The sequence below is a fragment of the Lathamus discolor genome, chromosome 4, assembly GCF_037157495.1.
Source record: "Lathamus discolor isolate bLatDis1 chromosome 4, bLatDis1.hap1, whole genome shotgun sequence".
NCBI lineage: Eukaryota > Metazoa > Chordata > Aves > Psittaciformes > Psittacidae > Lathamus > Lathamus discolor.
This window is the reverse complement of record NC_088887.1, coordinates 127,900,920-127,923,778: the sequence shown is the minus strand read 5'-3', so window position 1 is coordinate 127,923,778 and position 22,859 is coordinate 127,900,920. Positions and strand designations below refer to the sequence as shown.

Below are 22,859 nucleotides of genomic sequence, written 5' to 3'. Positions count from 1 at the left end.
ACGCTGCGACGCCGCGACCGGAAGGCGCACGCAGGAAGTGACGCACCATCTCGCACAAACAGTCACAGGCGCGTTAGCGGTGAGGAGCTGCCGGCGGAGCGCGCCCCCTGCCGGGCCCGCCCCCCCTTCGCCCCGCCCCCTTCGCCCCGCCCCGCCCCGCCCCCTGCTACTGTGCCGGTCCCGCTCCCGGGGCGACCCCCTGGGGCCCCAGCCCGGCCGCCCTGGGGTCCTGGTGGCCGGGGTCCGGGTCTGGCCGCCCCGCGGTCAGCGCTGCCGCCACGGCATCCGACGCGCCCGTGAGCGCAAACCCGATCCTAACCCGGCAGCGAGGGAAGGCCGAAAGCACGTCGCCATGGCAACGGGCAGCCGTCGCGCGGTGAGCGGCGGGGTCGCGATTGAAGCGCGGAGCAGGGACTGAGGAGCGGCCGGCCCGGAGGGGGCAGGTATCCGGGGCAGGGTGCCCGTGTCCCTGGCGAGGTGCCCGGTGAGGCGGAATGCCGAGTTCCTCGGCGGGCGCAGGGCTGAGTGCAGTGGAACCCCCGGCAGTTGTGCCGGTGCCCCGTTCCCTGTACTGCGGCTCAGGGCGGCGCTGGTGACCGTGCGTTTGGGACCTGGCGGTGCTGGGGGCAGGCAGGGACCCGGGTCCCTGTGGTAAGGAGGGGAACATTTCAAGTTGTTTTGTCTTCAGGATTTGTACGTGGAGTTGCAGAGTAGCCGGAGCTGTGTCAGGTGTCACGAGTACTGTGATCACTGTCCTATTCCATGTCCACTCCACAAATCAGTTTTCTGTGCATTAAATAAGTTACAGTCTCAAAATGTCACTTTTATAGGGAAGGGTCAGTGCGGTTATTTCTAACTGGGACACAGTTAGAAAGCTCAATCCTCAGCCCAGTGGTAGCATTTTATCAACACCCACGTAGAGATTTTCCCCTGAGGCATGTTGTGTTAGTGTTGCCTTTTAGGTGACTCCTGGTGTAGCTGAAGCAGCTGGTCCTTGCTGCTGCAGTCGCAGGGCAGGACACACACAGGTAGCTCCTGTACTTCTATTTGTATTCCAGATGTGTGCGCAGTTCTGCAGAGATCAGTCAGGGCTGCCTGCTCCTCCAGGTTCCCTTTTGCTAGCTGCTCATCACTTTGTCAATCTTGTCACATCTCTGGGATCTGGAAATGATGTTTTGAGTTAGTTACAAGTTAAGACTTGCAGGGAATGCTAGCCCATCCTGCTGGCACTTCAGATGCTGCAGGATTTCCAATTGTACTAGTGTGCTGAGAATTATGATGGAATTAAGCACATGGCAGCAAGCTGAGGAGTGGCTTCTGAACTCATCCTCCCATCCCAGAAAGTCTTTCCCAGTCCTGCATTTCTATATCAGTAACAATCCATAAGCTGACATTGAAACATTTACTGGGCATCTTGGGTTTAGCACACGAACACAGACCCAAACAGGAGGGTGCTGCTTATATCCAACCTAAACTTCCCTTGTTTAAAGTTTTAACCCATTACCCCTTGTCCTGTCACTACAGTCCCTGATGAAGAGTCCCTCCCCAGCATCCCTATAGGCCCCCTTCAGATACTGGAAGGCTGCTCTGAGGTCCCCACGCAGCCTTCTCTTCTCCAGGCTGAACAGCCCCAACTTCTTCAGCCTATCTTCATACGGGAGGTGCTGGAATTGGCGAGAAGAAACAATCCTGTGTCCTGTCACAGAAGTTAGAAAGTGCAGGAAACAGTTGTGAGGACTTTCAAAAGATAAAAGTGGTTTGTTTTATTTCCTTGTAGAGACTGTAGAGTGGAGAAGGGGGAGCTGAGGTTAGGATATGGCTAAAATCCTGGCTTGGAGGGAGGGATAACATTTGTACTGGCATTATAATCACAGAATCACAGAATCCCAAGGGTTGGAAGGGACCTAAAAAGATCATCTAGTCCAACCCCCCTGCAAGAGCAGGGTAACCTACAGTATATCACACAGGAACTTGTCCAGGCGGGCCTTGAATATCTCCAGTGTAGGAGACTCCACAACCCCCCTGGGCAACCTGTTCCAGTGCTCTGTCACTCTTACAGTAAAGAAGTTCTTCCTGATGTTAACGTGGAACTTCCTATGCTCCAGTTTACACCCATTGCCCCTTGTCCTATCACTGGATATCACTGAAAAAAGCCTAGCTCCATCATCCTGACACCTACCCTTTACATATTTGTAAACATTGATGAGGTCACCCCTCAGTCTCCTCTTCTCCAAGCTAAAGAGACCCAGCTCCCTCAGCCTCTCCTCATAAGGGAGATGTTCCACTCCCTTCATCATCTTTGTGGCTCTGCGCTGGACTCCTTCAAGCAATTCCCTGTCCTTCTTGAACAGAGGGGCCCAGAACTGGACGCAATATTCCAGATGCGGCCTCACCAAGGCTGAGTAGAGGGGGAGGAGAACCTCTCTTGACCTACTAACCACTCCCTTTCTAATGCACCCTAAGATGCCATTTGCCTTCTTGGCCGCAAGAGCACATTGCTGGCTCATGGTCATCCTCCTATCCACCAGGACCCCCAGGTCCCTTTCCCCTTCACTACTTTCCAGCAGGTCAACCCCCAACCTGTACTGGTACATGGGGTTGTTCTTCCCCAGATGCAAGACTCTACACTTGCCCTTGTTAAATTTCATCAAGTTTCTCCCCGCCCAACTCTCCAGCCTGTCCAGGTCTCACTGAATGGCAGCACAGTCCTCTGGTGTGTCAGCCACTCCTCCCAGTTTTGTGTCATCAGCAAACTTGCTGAGGGTGCACTCAGTTCCCTCATCCAGGTCATTGATGAAAATATTAAACAGCACTGGTCCCAGCACCGACCCCTGAGGAACTCCACTAGTCACAGACCTCCAGCTAGATTCTGCGCCATTGACCACAACTCTCTGCCTTCTTCCTTTCAACCAGTTCTCGATCCACCTCACTACTTGATCGTCAAGCCCACACTTCCTTAGCTTATCTATGAGGATGCTGTGGGAGACAGTATCAAATGCCTTACTGAAATCAAGAAAAACTACATCTACCGCTCTACCATCATCCCTCCACCTAGTCACTTCCTCATAGAAGGCTATAAGGTTGGTCATACATGACTTCCCCCTCATAAAACCATGTTGGCTGTTCTTAATGACCCCCTCATCCTTGATATGCCTAGTGATGGAGTCAAGAATAAGTTGTTCCATCACCTTTCCAGGGATGGAGGTAAGGCTGACCGGTCTATAATTACCCGGGTCCTCCTTCTTGCCCTTCTTATAGATTGGTGTGACCTTTGCCATCCGCCAATCCTCAGGCACCTCGCCCGTTTCCCACGACTTACCAAAGATGATGGAAAGTGGCCTAGCAATGACCTCCGCCAGCTCCCTCAGCACCCGTGGGTGCATTCCATCCGGACCCATCGATTTACAGATGTCCAGTAATGGACTTAGATTTGTCCAGATGGACTAGCAGTCCAGATGGACTTAGATTTGTGAATCAACAAGGAAAGTGAAAAGAACCAGCTGAGGAGATGTGAGAACACAAAATGTTGAGGTGGGGTTTTGTTCTTCTGGTTTAGTTTTGCAGAGATCTTGGACTGAAGGATCTTGGGGAATGACCAGTGCACTGATATTTATAGGATGAGAATGGCATGGCTTGTGAAATTGTTGAACACTTAAGACAGTGTTAGTCCTGGGCAAATCAGTGGAAGGGTTGAGCTCACAGCATAAGAGGGAGTGAGGATTGCCATTAACTATACATCCAAGATACATTTTTAAGCAAGATAATGATGTCTGGAATACCACCAACAACTAGATATGTTGATATCCTAGGAGGTCTGCTTCCCTGCTTTATTCCCAAGTAATATTGTGGTATTTTAAAATCTCCTCATTAATAATTCAGAACTTCATTAAATTATGTTATCCATTCCATGTCGAAGGGCAAGAGCCTTACCTCAGGCACTACTATGATCAGCTCTCCCTGAAAAACTGCCAGCTTTCTGAAAAATGTCTTGAAGTCTCCTCCTTGCAGGAGGGATGCTCCTACACTTTCCAAGTGATACTGACCTCTCGGCTTCTGTCTGCATGGTGGGAGGCTCTCTTCATCTCCTTACCCACCACAGAGTTCCTCCACTGCCTGCTGCTTTCTCCGTTCTCAGTAGCACATTCCCAGATGTGGTGGTGTGTTTACATTCAGTGATCCTCTACATCTTGTGAATGAACATGACTGGGGTAAAGCACCCATGATGCTTCTGAGAGACTGATATGGCACCTTAGGCTGTAGTACACGTGTTCATGCTATTCAAAGACCTTATCACACCATCTCAATTTGCTTTTTCTCTCTGAACAGGTCAAACTCCAATCTGAATTACTGTCCAGTGTGGATTTTTTTCAAAGAGGTATGAGCAAGGTAGCAGCCTTTAAATTCCATTGAAGAACATCTCTGCCTGTGTTTAAAAGCCTGATATATGGTAGTGCTGCTTGAATCAGCAGGCTGAAGCATAGAGTATACCATAGAATAGAGTATACCATAGAATAGTTAGGGTTGGAAGGGACCTGGAGATCATCTAGTTCCAACCCCCCTGCCATGGACAGGGACACCTCACACTAAACCATCTCACCCAAGGCTTTATCCAACCTGGCCTTGAACACTGCCAGGGATGGAGCATTCACAACCTCCCTGGGCAACCCATTCCAGTGCCTCAGCACCCTCACAGGAAAGAATTTCCTCCTTATATCCAATCTAAACTTCCCCTGTTTAAGTTTTAACCCATTACCCCTTGTCCTGTCACTACAGTCCCTGACGAAGAGTCCCTCCCCAGCATCCCTATAGGCCCCCTTCAGGTACTGGAAGGCTGCTCTGAGGTCACAGAATCACAGAATCACAGAATCACAGAATCCCAAGGGTTGGAAGGGACCTAAAAAGATCATCTAGTCCAACCCCCCCACAAGAGCAGGGTAACCTACAGTACATCACACAGGAACTTGTCCAGGCGGGCCTTGAATATCTCCAGTGTAGGAGACTCCACAACCCCCCTGGGCAACCTGTTCCAGTGCTCTGTCACTCTTACAGTAAAGAAGTTCTTCCTGATGTTAACGTGGAACTTCCTATGCTCCAGTTTACATCCATTGCCCCTTGTCCTATCACTGGATATCACTGAAAAAAGCCTAGCTCCGTCTCCACGCAGCCTTCTCTTCTCCAGGCTGAACAGCCCCAACTTTCTCAGCCTATCTTCATACAGGAGGTGCTCCAGTTCCCTGAAGCATCTCAAAGCTCCTTTTGTATTTTAGAAAAAAGAGCCTGCCTTGTTTTTCTCCCCACATGCAAACATTATACACTGTCTGTTTCAGAGTTTCCTTGGTGACTTAAAAGCCTTAAAAAATTCGTCTCCCATGTTGTTTCCTCCTCAAATCTCTGTCTCAATTCCCTATCTGTAAAATGAATAGAAGACAAAATTTCATACCTCCAAGGCGGGGGGGAAGGGGGAAGGCAGGTGGAAGGGGAAGCATGAGGGGAAAAAAAAGGAATTTTGGCTCATCAGAGATAGATAAGGGACTTCTGTAAGGCATTTGTCCATAGTACATGAAGAGCTGATTAAACACTGAGCAGTGATTCTGATGAAGCTTTTGGTTTAAACTCCATGGCTGTATTTCACAATGGGTCACTGCCAGCCAGCAGTGTTGTTTCTAGGAGAGACCCACAGAGCAGTTCATGGTTACAAATTGGTGACTGGGTCCTGTAAAGTAGGAAAGATTTATCAATTGCATTAGATGACCAACAGAGTATGAGCTCTCAGTTGGATGAAATAGAATCATAGAATAGTTAGGGTTGGAAAGGACCTTAAGATCACCTAGTTCCAACCCCCCTGCCATGAGCAGGGACACCTCACACTAAACCATGTCACCTCTGTCCAACCTGGCCTTGAACACTGCCAGGGATAGAGCATTCATAGCTTCCCTGAGCAACCCATTCCAGTGCCTCACCACCCTAACAGGAAAGAACTTCTTCCTTATATCCAATCTAAACTTCCCATGTTCAAGCCTTAACCCGTTACCCCTTGTCCTGTCACTGCAGTCTCTAATGAAGAGTCCCTCCCCAGCATCTCTATAGGCCCCCTTCAGGTACTGGAAGGCTGCTATGAGGTCTCCACACAGCCTTCTCTTCTCCAGGCTGAACAGCCCCAACTTTCTCAGCCTGTCTTCATACGGGAGGTGCTCCAGTCCCTGATCATCCTCGTGGCCCTCCTCTGGACTTGTTCCAACAGTTCCATGGACACCAGAACTGCACACAATGCTCCAGGTGAGCTCTCACGAGAGCAGAGTGGAGGGGCAGGATCACCTCCTTTGACCTGCTGGTCACACTTCTTTTGATGCAGCCCAGGATACGGTTGGCTTTCTGGGCTGCAGGCACACACTGCCAGCTCATGTTCATTTTGTCATCGACCAGCACCCCCAAGTCCTTCTCCGCAGGGCTGCTCTGAATCTCTTCTCTGCCCAACCTGTAGCTGTGGCTGGGATTGCTCCAACCCAGGTGTAGGACCTTGCACTTTTCATGGTTAAACTTCACAAGGTTGGCACCTGCCCACCTCACAAGCATGTCAAGGTCAATCTGGATGACGTTCCTTCCCTCCAGCATATCAACTGAACCACACAGCTTGGCGTCTTTGGCAAACTTGCTGTGGGTGCACTCAATCCCACTGTCCATGTCACCGACAAAGATGTTGAACAAGACTGGTCCCAACACCAATCCTAGACCAAATAGCTAGACCAAAAGGTATTTTGAAGACTATATAAAAAGGACAGCATCATAGAATAGAATGGAATAGAATGAAATGGAATGGAACGGAATGGAATGGAATAGCATGAATAGTTCAGTTGGAAAGTACCTACAACAATCATCTAATTCAACTGCAAAGGATTTGCAATACATTTATATTTCATTAGTATAATAATTATTGGCATAATGTTAGTGTTCTGGGATGAGCTTTTCAAACCCATTTAGTTTACAAGTCAACAGGATTTCTGGTTTGAATCTCTTTAGTTAAAAAATGGTTGTAAAATTAACCAGGATGGAACTACAAAAGGACTTCTAGAAAATGAAGTCAAATCTGTATTTGGACTGTGAGTACATTTTGTCAGGTTCCAAGGTATGTGATATCTTCTGTGTTCCTCTGGCAGGTGACATTATTTCTTACCAATTTGCTGATCTTTCAAGGATCACCAGTATTATATTGCCATGTTTGCCAGCAGAGTGCTGCTTTCCGCAGATTAAAATTTCTCATCCATCTATTAAAACCAGAATCACGTTCACCATTTTCATCCTAGTAGGCTCAGATGGACAGGACTAGCAAAGGGAAAGTCTCTCTCTGGTGTCCCTACCCCCAGTTTTGCAACTTCCCATTCTCTCAGCTTTATCCTGCTATTATCTCTGCTCCCTGGAACACATAACCTAACACAGACATTTAGCTAGGCTCCAGGGAGTCTCTGGTCCATGAATTTGACATCTGAGCCACAATGTCATCACTTTTGGGCCTCACACATAGATGGCAAGCAAGGAAACAATATAAATTATGCTGGCCCCTGCTTTTTTGTGGTGTGATCTGTACTTACCAGAAACTTTGTTCTGGGATGGGAATGGAGAGGGAGGCACTTTCTATTCTGAGTGGAGAAAGCAGTACCAAGGAAGGTTTTGATTATCTCCCATCAGTGCAGAGCAGCCAGGCTGCCTGTAGTTGCAGGATCTAATGAACAGTGCAGTCCCAGCCCAGCCTATTCCAGTGAGAAATGCTGCAGGAATGGAGCATGTTCTCACCCCATGTGAAAAGGGTCCTTGGAGGATGAGGCCAGATCATAGTAAGATCCATAATGGACCTCTTCCCACAAGGACTGGACTCCCTCTGCCAGACTTGGAGCAATAGAGTAAAGCAAGCACTGCTGAGAAACGGGAGCGCAACAGGCTTTTCTTACTTTTGTCCCATCTCTCAGCTCTGCTTGAGGTGACATTGTGCTGTGGAGAATGGCACTCTGGGCTTGTCCTTCTTACCTGTCCAGAGGACTAAGGTAGAGGTTGGGCCACTGCTGTTGATACCCTAGCAGGGAATGTTGCAAAGGTGGAAGATGTTCTTATTGTGGTTTTTATGTCTTGCCTTGCTCTTTTCTACAGGGCAGCATGTTACTGTCCAGCAGTTTGGGGTCCTGCTATGAAAACTATCTGCTCAGCTTCCCTCAGCCTCCTATCTGCTCTTCATCCCTCAAATGCTTTGAGGGATGTTTTTTTATGTGCCATTACCATATTTTTTATTCCTCCTGTCTTGCTGATGCTAGTTCTCCCCTTAACTGTTAGTAGTTCACATTAACTTTGCTAGATCCTTTTTCTGCTTGTTTTTGCTTTACCATGCTAAATATGAATCTAAATCCTGCATCCCTATTGCAAAAGCTGATACTTCTTTCCCTCCCCCTTAGTTTGTTTAATATTTCTTTCCATCTTTTCCTGTTTGCTCAGCAGGTCATGTTGCTGATTCTAACATCACCTTGCTTTCTGCTGTTTCTGAAATAACCTCTATAAAAAATGCATTTATCCCTGGCATCCTTGTTGCCTCCCTGTCTGTGTCCTGAGTCCTTCAGAGACTTTGATGCCTTTATTTCACATTTCTCAAGGTCTAAACTCCTGATGGATCATGTTGCTTGAATTGGGTCAGACTGTGGGAAATGCTGCACTGCTGTTTTTCCATTGCTGCCTCTCCCTCTACCGTGCCTCCTTCCCTCTTTTCCTCTGCAGAGCAGTGCTGTGTTCAGCTTTTCAGTGTTGCAGTCACCAGTCTCCACCAGCTAATTCTCTTCATGCTCTGTTGTCCTCTACCCCTAATTCGTTTTACCCTTCTCTTCCATTACAAGCTCAACCCTGAAAGTCCTCAGCCCTTACATACTCCTGGGGTCTCTTTCACCTCATGCACTGGTATTAACAAACTCCCATAAAGTCTGAATCCTGCCACTTCACTGCCTTTCCTCCCACTCCCATTTTGCCATCTTCCTAGTTTAAAATGGGAGGGTTAAAAGTTTTGTTTACTCCCTTGTCCTCAATTTCAGGTTTCTTTAGCCTGGTTTAGCTCATTCCTCAAACTCTTCCCTTCTGCTTTCAGCTCTTTCTTTGTAAGAGCTCTCTGCTTCCTCCCACAGGAGAGGAACAAGAAATAATCTCTTCTTTCTCTGCCTTGCTTTCATTCTTCTCCTCCTTCTTCTCCTCATCACAAATGCAGCAATTTCTTACCTACTTTATTCTGTTATTGTAATCTCAGGTAACATGTTCTGAGAATTTCAAGTGAAACATTTCAAAGAATTTATGTGACTCATCATTTGCTTTAGAAAGGAACATGGTATTTTTACAACAAATAGTAAGTCTGTACCACATTGGATTCTGGACTTCAGCCTCCAAGGCTACAGGATACAATATGAATCATAAAACCTGTGATGCACAAAGGCACTCAGGCACAGAGCAAGTGCTGCAAGATGTGCTAATTTTCTGTAAATGACACTTAAACCTTATATTTTAATGGTTTGAGTTGGAAAGGACCTTAAGATCATCCAGTTCCAACCCCCTGCCACAGGCAGGGACACCCCACATTAGACCATGTCACCCAAGGCTCTGTCCAGCCTGGGCTTGAACACTGCCAGGGATGGGGCAGCCACAGTTTCTCTGGGCACCCTGTGCCAGTGCCTCAGCACCCTCACAGGGAAGAATTTCTTCCTTATATCTAACCTGAACTTCCCCTGTTTCAGTTTCAGCCTGTCACTCATTGTCCTATCACTACAGTCCCTGATGAACAGACCCTCTCCAGCATCCTTGTAGGCCCCTTTCAGACACTGGAAGCTGCTCTGAGGTCTCCACGCAGCTTCTCTTCTCCAGGTTGAACAGCCCCAATGTTCTCAGCCTGGCTCCATATGGGAGGTGCTCCAGGCCCTGATCATCCTCATGGCCTCCTCTGGACTTACTCCCACAGCTCCATGTACTTCTTATGTCCTTTTTTATTGAAGAAGTAATGAATCAATAGTAACCACAAAGCAGAAGACCTGTAGTTGTGGGTAAAGTAGGTAAGGGATAAAGTTTCTCAGAATTCTAAAACCTGCATGTTGTTCATTCTGTCATGTGGCTGTGTCAGAGGATGCTAATGCCACTTACCATGTCTTAGGTGAGTGATGTTGGATATGTTGCCTCTCTAAGCACAGATCTGAACACCAGACTGGATAGAACTGGGAAAGTGCTGAGAAGAGTCATCTTTGCCAGTAGTGAAACCAGAAATTCTATTTTATAGTAAATAGTTCCACTTGGAAGGGACCTTTCACTCTAGTCCAATTGCCTGACTACTTCAGGGCTGACCAAAAGTTAAGCCTTTAAGGGCATTGTCCTTAATGAAGAGGTACTGAAGATGCCTCTTCAACACTGACTGGCATCAACCACCTCTAGGAAGCCTGTGCCGGTGTCTGACAACCCTTTCTGTAAAGAAGTGCTTCCTAATGTCTAGTCTAAACCTCCACCTGAAGCAGTTTTGAACCATTACCACACATTTTGTCCCTGGATATCAGGGAGATCAGCACCTCCCCCTCCACATCCCCTCCTCAGGAAGCTGTAGAGAGCAAGGAATTTACCCCTCAGCCTCCTTTTCTCCAAGCTATACAAACCCAGGGTCCTCAGCCACTCCTCACAGGACATGCCTTCCAGCCCCTTCATCAGCTTTGCTGCCCTCCAGAATTGCCCCTTGAGCTCCCCCAAGCCCAAGCAGGGCATGGAGCCGGTACCCCATTCTCCAGCACATACATGTTGATGAGGGCCAGCATGGACACGTTCAAGTATCATCACGTATCATCATGCACCTTCACACCCTTCTTAAATTGTGGTGCCCCAGGACTGCTTGCAGTACCAAAAGTGAGGCTGTACCATCACAAGATACAGCAGGACAATCTCCTCTTCTTGACTGGCTGGTTACACTATGTCTGGTGCACCCCAGGGTGCAGTTTGCCCTCTCAGGTGCTGGCTCTGTTGACCCTGCTGACAACCAACATCCCCAGGTCCCTTTTTGCAGGGCTGCTGTCCTACCACTCCTCTCCTGATTTATACTTGTGTCTGGTATTACTGCATCCCAGGGGCAGAATATGGGGTTTGGTTTTGTTAAACTTCATACCATGGGTGATTACACAGGCCTCCAGTCTAGACACCTCTGCAAGGCCTCATGTTCCTCAAGAGTCAACAGCACCTCCCAGTTTAGTATCATCAGCAGACTTACCAATGGTGCATTCAACTCCTGCATCCAGATCATTGATAAAATATTGAACAGAGCTGGCCCTCAGATTGAGCCCTGAGGAACACCACTGGTGACCAGTCATCAGCCAGATGTGACCCCATTCACTATATCCCTTTGATCCCTGCCAGTTCTTCACCCAGCACACTGTGTACTTGCTCATCTTGCAGTTGGGCAACTTGACCAGAATACTGTGAAAGACAATATCAAAACCCTTAAAATCTAGAAAAGCGACATCCACCACCTTCGGGTGATTTTCTCATAGAAGGATATCAAATTAATCAGACAGGACTTTCACCTCGTGAACCCATTTTGACTGTGCCTGATAACTGCATTGCCCTTTAAATGCCTCTCAGTAGCAATTTCAGTGTCCACAAAAGGGAGGTCACTGTTCCCACAGTCGTGGTCCTCCAGCTCAGAGGACCGAGCAGCCCAAGGTCTATTGTTAGCATTAAAGACTGAGGCAAAAAAAAAGCATTGAAAATTCTGCGAGTTCTCTTTCATTGTTAGAGGTAACTGGTGAAGCACATCCACATATCTAGACTAGGAAAAGTGAGCATTGAAGACTTTAGTCTAGCCTCAGACATCTTTCAGTGTGCACGGAAGAAAGAGAATGCCAGGAGCAGATGATATCAAAAAGCATCTAGCTTAACACAGCATACTTTAGGAAGCAGAAGCATAAGCAAACTGTCTCTCTGAGTGTCAGCCTGGAGAGATGCTTCACACAGAAACCTATCCCAAATGAACAGTGACAGCTATCCACTGTTCTGCCTTCTTACTCACACCCATTTTCTTAGCCACACTCACATTAGATCAAGAGTCTCACAGCTGTAACAGTGGCACACAATATTCAAGTGCCTTAACAAAAGACCGTTCTGAAATGCTCTGCCTCCCGACAGGTCAGTACCTGAGTGTGACAAATTAATCTTGCTCTGCAGCATCTAATGGGCAACTTTTGAAGAGTCGCTGTTCTAAGAAAAAGACTCACACAGTGACAAGTCACAAAGGAATTGTAACAGGAGGAATTATGTCACAATAGTGAAGACAGAAACAAGCAGTGTTATGAAAGAGTCTCTTGCAAAGGGGGGGACTCTGTAGAAGCAGAAGGTGACTTGCTACAGAATTCTATGGTGTAGCTCAAAAGCATTTGAACTGGAAACAGCATAGCCCTGCATTACCAGTGGGCATCATTCACTGGCCAGGGAGCATTTTTCTGTCTCTAGCAAATGGTTCTGTGAACTGCTGCAAAGAAACTACTACAATCCCTGCAGCAGCACCAGAGTGTAGCTGAGCATCCCTCAGTGATGATCAGGATATACCCACAGAATTAAAGCTTGCCCTCCTTCTGCGCAGGACAAGCTCAAAGTCTCCAAATCAAGAAGAGATCCAGTGGATGTTTTACCTTTTTGACTGATGTCCACATTTATGCGGAATGCATTTCACATCCTCTGTATACATGTAGTGGGCATTTCTTAAACTTATGACAAAAATGAAAGAACACTTTTTAATGTGAGAAAATTTATGCCCAGGTCCTCAGTAATTTGCCTGTTTCAAAAATTAAGCTAGCATGAAACTGTATTTCACATTCTCATAAAGGCAAACAGCACGTCCTGGTCTGTGTGCAAAGCTGCTAGTGGTGGTCTGTGGAAGTGTCATGGTATGCTTCTTCTATTTTCATGTTTTTCTAGGTCTGTGCTGTCGAAGAGAGAACACTGGGCTAGATGGATCTTTGGTCTAACACGTGAGTTTAACATCTTTGTCAGTGACATGGCCAGTAGGACTGAGCACCCTGAGCAAGTTTGCTGACAACCCCGAGCTGTGTGGTGCAGTTGACACACTGGAGGGAAAGGATGGAATCCAGAGGCAGCTGGACAGGCTGGAGAGGCAGGACCATGTGAACCTCAAGGAGTTCAACAAGGCCAATTGCAAGGTCCTGCCTCTGGGTCGGTGCAATCCCAAGCACCAACACAGGCTGTGGGAGAGGAGCTGGAGCAGCCCTGGGGAGAAGAACTTGGGGTGCTGGGTGAGGAGAAGCTCCCCATGACCCAGCTTCAGGGTGCATTTGAGCCCAGAACCCCCCTTGTGCTGGGCTGCACCCCCAGAGCGTGAGCAGCAGCTCAGGGAGGGGATCCTGCCCCTCTGCTGCGCTCTGGGGAGACCCCTCCTGCAGTCCTGATCCAGCTCTGGGGCAGCAGCACAAGAGGGACCTGGAGCTGTTGGAGCAAGGCCAGGGAGGGCCAGAGTCTGCAAAATTTTTCAGTTACTAGGCAGAAGCTCTTCCCTGTGAGGGTGCTGAGGCGCTGGCACAGGGTGCCCAGAGAAGCTGTGGCTGCCCCATCAGTGACAGTGTTTAAGATCAGGTTGGATGGAGCTTGGAGCAAGCTGCTCTACTGGAAGGTGTCCCTGCCTGTGGCAGAGGGTTGGAACTAAATAAGCTGCAAGGTCCCTCCCAGCCCAAACCATTCTATGATAGCCATAGAACTACAGAATCACAGCAAGGTTGAGGTTGGAAGGGACCTTTGGAAATCATCTGTTTCAAGCCCCGTACTCATGCAGTATCAAGGAGCTATAGATCTCCTCAGTGAGCTTCTTTATACTCATAGGTGCAAATCAGTTTAGCCCATTGATTTTATAAACCATTTATTATTGCTAGACTGTTTACTATCTTCTAATGTTTTCATCTTGTATCTCACACATATAAAAAATAATTTTGACCAACTATTCCTTCTTGGCATCACTAAAAGTTTTACTATCTTCATATAACATAAATTCACACAACTGCTCTATGCTGGATTTCTTTTGTTCTTAATTTACTTCAAAGCCAAAAGCACGCCATTTTTATGCTTTTGTGCTGTCAGAGGTTTATTCTTTCTTTTTCCTTGGCTTCACTTTTACATAACTTAGTAATTATGTCACTTTTAAATTCTCTATTTCCCCTTCCCAGCTCCCTCCTTTTCTATTTGCAGAATGCAGATTTGACTTATGTTGAAAGCAGACACATTCCCATAATTAAAGCTTTGGGGCATTTTTTAATTTTTTTTTTTTGCAAGCCATGTTACTGTAACATTAAATATTCTTATCCTTGAAAGCCTCCAATCCTTGAATTTTGTTAAATTCTGTCTTGCAATTCTAATATCTGCAGTTTAATTTCATGTGTAACTGTGTTTTATCTTCAAATTAATCTAGGATACACTTACTAGCATTATAAATCATAGAATCATAGAATAGTTTGGGTTGGAAAGGACCTTAAGATCATCTAGTTCCAGCCCTGCCATTGGCAGGGACACCTCACACTAAACCATGGCACCCAAGGCTTCGTCCAACCTGGCCTTGAACACTGCCAGGGATGGAGCATTCACAACCTCCCTGGGCAACCCATTCCAGTGCCTCACCACCCTAACAGGAAAGAATTTCCTCCTTAGATCCAATCTAAACTTCCCCTGTTTCAGTTTGAACCCGTTACCCCTTGTCCTGTCACTACAGTCCCTGATGAAGAGTCCCTCCCCAGCATCCCTATAGGCCCCCTTCAGACACTGGAAGCTGCTCTGAGGTCCCCACGCAGCTTCTCTTCTCCAGGCTGAACAGCCCCAACTTCCTCAGCCTGTCTTCATACGGGAGGTGCTCCAGTCCCCTGATCATCCTCGTGGCCCTCCTCTGGACTTGTTCCAGCCGTTCCGTGTCCTTTTTATGTTGAGGACACCAGAACTGCACACAATGCTCCAGGTGAGGTCTCACAAGAGCAGAGCAGAGGGGCAGGATCACCTCCTTTGACCTGCTGGTCACGCTCCTTTTGATGCAGCCCAGGATACGGTTGGCTTTATGGCCTGCGAGCGCACACTGCCAGCCCATGTTCATTTTCTCATCGACCAATGCCCCCAAGTCCTTCTCCACAGGCCTGCTCTGAATCCCTTCTTTGCCCAACCTGTAGCTAATCATAAAGCTACAAAAAACCCCTGTGTGTCGTCTTGTAAAACATATGCCACAGAACTTCCCTGAATTATCTTTGCCTTGACTTACTAACCTAGATGTGGGGAAAAAAAACCAAACCAACCCAACAAAGAAAGAAACCGACCAACTAAAAACCCCCCCACAAACACATTTTGATTGGGGAATTTCCACTGACCAGAAATGCACCTCATAGTTAAGTTGTTCATGTTGTTGATTTCTTGGGATGCTAAAAGTTTGTATCCTGCTTCATCTGAACTGCTCTGTTTTACAAGATCCCACCCAGGACACTTGGGCATTGTTACAATCCAGCCAATAGGCCAGTAAGTGATCCAAATGCTTTTTAAGAAATGTCTTCCCAAATGTAGGCACTGGATTAGGTATTTACTAAATGTTTCACCTCTAATGAGGTAGAAATGGTTACACATTGCTGCCATTATCAATTGCTGCAGTTATGTGTGCCCATTCTTTCTATTCTGGGATGCAGAAGCAATGTAAGAACCAAATTAAAATTAAATTCCAGTAGATTGCATCTGAGAAATGAGCATTTCCATATTCTTATTGCTGCTGTCACTGTCCTCTTGAAAATCAGCCTCTTCTCTGGTCCTAGAGATTCTAAGTTTGTACCTATTATCTTTTTCAAGTAGTTATTTATACAAGGAAATCTGGTGCTGTGGCCAGTCAAAGCAAGATACTGGACCTCAGCTCAACAATAACAGCAGAACAGAATGGTTGACATTTTAGACTGTTGAAGCATGGGATGGGGTTCAGAGAGCTGAAGCACTGCATTAGAGAGTGCTGTAGCCTCTAAGGGAATACCAAGAGACACCATAGCCAACATGCTAGAATCCACCAACAGTGTGAAAACTTGCAGTTTTGGAGAAGGCAGTATTGGTTGTGAGGTGGCAGTTGGTATGTGCTGTGCTGACATTTCAGTGATTCAGTATGAGAGGGTGGGAAGTTGGAAATTGAGAACACATCATGGAGATATTTGGGATAATGGGATCTCTGTGGGATGATCTATTATGAATCCCAAGTAGCAACAATATTATGAGTCTATTATGAGTCCCAAGTAGCAACAGACAGATTGTCTGTGATTTCTGAGAGCTCTTCATGCACAAGTAGCAGTGCAACGCAGCACTGCCAGTTGACATTGCTGCAGGGTGAAAATTCAAATGCTGCTTATCTTTGGGGGTTTAGATCAGTCCAGATTGTCTGTATCCCCTACTTCATACTGGGGCCATCAGTCTGGGAAAACCATGTCTGTTTTGCTTGGTCAGTTGTCAGGGTCCAATACTCTCTGACCAAGTTCTTTTAGATATGCCACACTATTAAAGGAGGGTTTAAATGTGTTTGCCAACAGATTTACTTACTTGAAGGTATCTGACCTTACACTGGGATTTGTTTAGCAGAGTGATACAGCATATACTGAAATCACAACATAAGCATAATACAGCAATTGCAACATACAGTTGAATCTTAGTACGAACGTGATTCCCATTACCAGTCTCTGTATGCTCACTATCACGATGATGGGCAGCCACAGTTCAGTACTTCTTCACATTCCCATTAAAACATGATGCATCTATCTAAACTTATGTTAAATATATTAAGATGTCTTAGCAGGAAAATTTGTCAGAAGGAATATTTGAGGGTCAGTGTTGCTTCAGTGGTTTTGGTGATTTAAAAGTAAGTAAGTCATTGCTGATAAAGTCGTAGATGATACACTGAAAAAGTAAGAAACAATGAACTAGTAAACTGGATCCTCTCAAACAAGTTTGCTCTTAACAGAATTAAATGCAAAGATTTCCATGATTATGGGACTGCTCAGACAAAAAAAGAGTAGTGAACTTCACTTTACACTTCAGTGTAAACTGAAGCTCAAGCTAGCTTTGAATGCATGGAGAGGGAAGAAATGACTGAATCCGACCTGAATGAATGCACCCATGAGTGACGAAGGAGTTGGATGTCAGCCCTATGAGGCCACTCTCTGTTATCTTTGACAAGTCTTGGTGACTGGGGTGTTCCTGAGGACTGGAAGAAAGCAATTACCACTCCTGTCTTCAGGAAAGGCAAAGAAGATCCAGGGGGTTACAGGCTGATCAGCCTCACCTCAGTCTCTGGGAAGCTGATGGAGCAAATCTCCCAGTAAACTATTTCCAAGGAAGCAAGGTGAGCAGGAGCAGCCAGCAAAGATTGCTGAAGATAAAATCATGCTTAACTAACCTGATTGTCCTTCTACCATGAGATGACTGGATGTACAAGGGGAGAACAGTGGTTGTTGTTTGCTTGAACTTTAGGAAGGGTCTAGTTGTCCCTGCTTTGAGCAGGGGAGGTGGATTAGATCTCTAAGTGTCCCTTACAACTTCAATTACTCTGTGATTCCGTCCTTCTTATGACCATAGATATTCTGGTTTGGAGGTACCCAGTCCCTGATTGTGAAATAAATGTGAGCAAAACCGAGGACTGTAATGAACTTCCTCAGTTTTCAGCATTATTGCCTTCACTTTTCTCTGTCCTGTTTTTCCTTCATTTATTACGGAGAACAGTTATATGGACATAAACCACTTTTCCCACTGCTCCTTGATGTATCCCACCTCACTGACACTGTCAAATTGAAACACAAGATTCCATTTAAACATACAAAAAGATTTTCTCCTATGGGGGAGGTAAAACACTGGATCAGGTTGTGTAGGGATGTTGTGTAGTCTCCTGCCTTGGAGATATTCAGAATGAAAATGGACACAGTCCTGAGCAACCTTCTGTAGTTGACAGTGCCTTGAGCGGAGGAACTGGACTAGAAGTCCTTCAGGTATTCTTTTCATCTTCACCTATTCTAGGATTCTATGATTCTACTGTCTTTCCAACAGCACAAAACACTGTCTTTCCCACCCAACAGTAAGGGGACAGTCATCTAGTACACTGACATCAGGAAGAATAATCACAGTCATAAAATCATAGAATCATAGAATGGTTTGGCTTAGAAAGGAGCTCTAAAAATCATCTAGTCCAACCTTCCTTGCCATGGGCAGGGACATCTTTCACTACTAGATCAGGTTGCTCAAATCCCCATCCAACCTGACCCTGAACACCTCCAGTAACCAGCTGGGTTAAGCACTTCTTAGGCCACCCTTAGTAGCACCTGCATGGTAAGTTTTTTTCTCCTTCCATTTAAATTGCATGATACTTTCTGTAACTGCAAACTGTACAAGTCACAGCTGTTGCATGGAGGCACAGATATTAAATGCAGAGTATCAACTTCTTTTTTATTTTTTCCACAAGCCCTAGTGTGATTTTAAATTTAAATTTTCAGAGTTTATGATCCTCTTCTCCTCTAAGATATTCTTGTGATGAACACGAACAGGGAAGGATCCTATCTATGACTGACAATGAAAGTCTTTGGTAGCCACTAAATTGCTTTTGGGTCACAAAGCAGACAAGGTGCAATTTCCAGTTTACAAAACTGGAAATTAACAGTTATATATGTGTATATATATACGTATACAATTATATATATATATATACATAACTGCCTTCCTTACAAATCTAAACACCTTTCAGAAATTCATTAGGCAGCATTGTAAAACCTCTCTGATGTGCCTTAGGTGAGGAATGCAGTAAAGAAACATGGAAAAAAGAGGCATGTCTATTATGACAGATAATATATAATAGCAGAAAGTAAAGGCAGGGACTGGGAGAATGAATAACTGCCCCTTTAGGATAAAATCAGCTTCTACGTCATCTAAGGAACTTGAAAGTGCACGAGTCTATGGGACCTGGTGAGATACATCCGTGGGTCCTGCGGGAACTGGTGGGTGAAGTTCCTAAGCCACTGTCTGTCATATTTGAGAAGTTCCCACTGACTGGAAAAGAGGAAACATAACCCCCATTTTTAAAAAGGGAAAAAGGAAGATCTGGGTAACTGCAGGCTGGTCAGACCCACCTCAGCGTCCAGCAAGGTCATGGAGCAGGTCCTCCTGGAGACTATGCTAAGGCACATGGACAATAAGGAGGTGATGGGTGACAGCCAACACAGTGTCACTAAGTGCAAACTGTGCAAACTGTGGCAAATGCGGTGACCTTACACAACAGGGATTCCTGAAGGCTGCTTCTCTGTGTTCTTTGTCACCGGGGTGCTAATAGCAGTGGACCCAAGTTTTCCTTAGTCTTCCTGTTGCTGCTGATATACCTGCAGAAGCCTCTCTTGTTGCACTTCACAATTCTTGCCAGATCTGACTCCAGGTGGGCATTGGTTCTCCTGACCCCCTATCTTCTTGCTTGTATAAGATTGTGATATTTCTCCTGGCTTACCTCTCCCTTCTTCCTTCTCCCAGAGCCTCCCAGTGGCCTGGCTTATTTTTAGATATTTAAGAATCATTAAATTGACTCATAAACCAGACTCATTTTCTTCATTCTGCAAGGTCAGTTATGTCCCTCAAGGGTTATGTAAAGCAGAATCAACTTGATGGTTAGTTCCAGCCTGACTCTTCTGTGGAGGAGCTGCATGGCTGGGGTTTAACCTGGAGATCTCTGTAACTTTTTGAAGTGTGTGGTATTCTTAACCTATGGATTGTGAATTGGATTAGAGCAGTTGATGTTACCTAATGGTAACGTCTGTGTTAAATTACGTACATTATAGCAGCTTAAACTGAAAGGTAATGGTTGGGGGGGGGAGGTTAATAGTTTATACACTGTAAATTTAGCATACAAACTGGTCTGTGTCTGGGCTCACAAGCAATGCAGCTACTATGCATGGGTTAAGATTGTGTAACCCATATGTCCACTAGATGGAGATGTATCACACCAGTTCCTCCTCCCTCCTGTCGATGGGGTAGCAGTGTGCGTTGGTGTGTCACCCTTTCTACTTTAAGAACCGCAGCTTCCCGTGCCTATTTGTGGCAGGTATATTTAGTGCAGTTCAGACCCTATATATGTCTGCAGCATATATAGAACGGGCTGTGTGGTCAGTGTGCGCTGTTGCCAGTTTGCTTGCTGGCATGTGCAGGAGTAGAGTGTATTGGTAGGATATCTTGTTGCCTCCCAGTGTGCATCGGCTATGGATGATAAACTTCATTTGTCTAAGGCAAAAAGAAGGTAGACCTTCTGCATTTGTGTTTTTCCTGTAGGAATCATCAGATGCTACTCTGCATCCTGCCCCTCTGTGACAGCCCAGAGCCTGACCCCATGCTCCAGAGGTAAGCACTCAGGTATAGGTGGGGGATTGCTGGACAGTCCCATTCCCCTGCAGACTCCTCCCAGCTCCCTGCTGCTGGGCAGAAGAGTCCAGTGGAGTCGACAGCTTGTGGGTGAGACTCGACTCTGCTGATCTCAGAGCCTTTCCTTCCTGAACAAACATTTTCCATTCTGAAATAATCACCTCACTATATATAGAAAGCTCCTCCAGAGCAAAACCCATGTTCTTTGGGAAGGGATATTCCTCAAATTGTTTTCTTCCTTTTAAAAGCTCCAACAGGCCCTTTGCCATCAGGCTTGTATATGTTTGTGAATTCTGCTGATCAAAAGCATGTGTTCACCTCACATGAAAATAATCTGGATTCCCGATGCAGCTTCTGTGCTCCCCACCCCCACTCCATGGGTCCTGAGACTGTCTGTAATCACAATCCACAGGATTTCGGAAACCACCTCCCCATCTCACTTCCTCCCAGCTGATTTTCAGGGGAATAGAAGGAGACTTGTTTGCTAGCAGGGGGGAAGTCCAGGCCTTGGTGAGCAGCTTTCTAAGAGGCACCTATGAGAATGGTGCACTTCAGTCAGCATTATGTTTGCAGAGGCTGCTGCCAAATGAGGTCACCCTGGTGCAGAAACGTGGACGAAGAGCTTCCAGAAGAGGAGGATGGAAGAAGCCAGGACAGGAAGTAGAGCCGTCAGTAGCACAGGGCTCAGCTCAGTCAACTCCCTGCTCTGGGAATGATGATTTCAGTTTTGTCTTGGCTCACAGACTAAAATGTATTAGATGGTTTCATTGTCATCTTCCGATTTCTCATCATAAAAGTCATTCTTTGGTTTGATACAGTTTAGTTGTCCCTCTGGAAGACGTCTGCTGGGGCAGGCAGCATACACAGGGCAGTTCAGCCACTAGGTCAGGGTGCCTTTTGGGAATCACAAAGCTTAGAGAACCTCAAGGAGAGACTCCTTTTCAAACCCTGTAACATCTGCTGAGGTAGCACATCTGTTGAGAAAGACCATGAACACCAGAATACCAGCTTGGAGTGGGTCTTGACAGGGACATCAAGGATCATCTGGTCCAGCCTCTCTTGGGAAAGAGACAAGATGGCCCAGCACCCTCCCTGTTCAGCCAAAGATGGACAACATGGACTGCTAGGGACCTCTTATGCCTTTTTCTTAGTTATTCTAGTGATTAATTCCTCCTTCAGTTGAACAGTTGCTCTTTACTTTTAGTTTGTATAATGGCCATTCCACCCCAATGCTCCTGTTTGTTGCTAGATTGAAGCATTACACACAGTGAAAACAAAATTCTTTTTTACAGACACTTAGAAATCACATGTATTTTTAATTTTTCTGAAGCTCTGCATGTGGAAACTTGTTCTACTGATGTTGACTTCTTCTTATGACTCTGCTTTGAGTTTTCTACAGTCTTTATAAATATTGAACATTAAATAAGCATCACTAAAGCTGCAGTAATATAATATCCCTATTGTTCTGTGTGTTTCTCTTTGGCCAGTCCATACTTCCTTACAGATTATTAGTTAAGATACTGAACAAACATGGATGATAGAAATATTAAAATTATTATTATTCCTTATAGGAAGATTATCCACTTGGTAGGAATAATAAGATGTACAGATAGAGACTGAGAAACAAATGTCTATGCAGTAGTTCTCAGTCTTTAGTTTATAGTGACCCACAGGTTGAATATGAATCAGCTATGGGTATGCTGTTACAAAATCAATGTAACATCATATGAGATGGTATAAACAGGAATATGACTGGCAGGATGCATGAAGTAACATTTCTGGCTCTGCTTTGCTGTGATAAGGCCCTTAGCCACAGTACTGTGACCACTCTTAGGGCTCTTCAGAGAATGTAGACAAACCTGAGAAAGTCCAGAGGAGATGGCTGGAGGTTGAGAAAATATGGGATGAGAAGATTAAATTATCTGGGGCAGTTTAACTTGAAGTGAGAAGATATGAAAACCACCTTGATTTGTAAAAGACAGTTGCAAAGAGAACAATCTATTTCCAGTTCTCATGACACCGCATAGTACAAGATAGAATGTACAAGATAGATAGTACAAGGAAGAATTGGTTTAAATAATAGCAAAGAAAAATCAGCACTGAATCGATGGACTGGCAGGTTTATGAAGTCTTCACTACAGGAGGACCTGAAGAATTAGTTAGGTGCACATCTGCTGAGCATGACAGGGGCTCCTGTGTTCAGTGGAACCCTCTGTGAGGGATGGGAATAAAGCAGCTGACAGCCCTGGGTTTCTTTTTCCTACTGTTTAAAATCTGCCTCTGCTCTGCTGTTTAGGAAGTACCTGCAAGGAATATAGCTATCTCACTTGTAGCCTTACCCTTCCATGTTCCTTCTTGTATCTACCTACTTGTCTTCACTTTTGATTGTTTTCCCTTGCTGCACTTGAAGTCTTAACCTTTAGATGCTG

The 22,859-nt window shown here is 45.8% G+C and overlaps 1 long non-coding RNA gene across 1 annotated transcript; it reads left to right on the top strand.

The window, feature by feature from the left end:
- The first annotated feature begins 153 nt into the window (after positions 1-153).
- LOC136012871 (uncharacterized) lies at positions 154-21,884 on the top strand. Its single transcript, XR_010611996.1, has 4 exons — positions 154-376; positions 12,958-13,010; positions 20,341-20,409; positions 21,004-21,884. It is a non-coding gene; the product is annotated as an uncharacterized LOC136012871 (long non-coding RNA).
- The last annotated feature ends 975 nt before the right edge of the window (positions 21,885-22,859 follow it).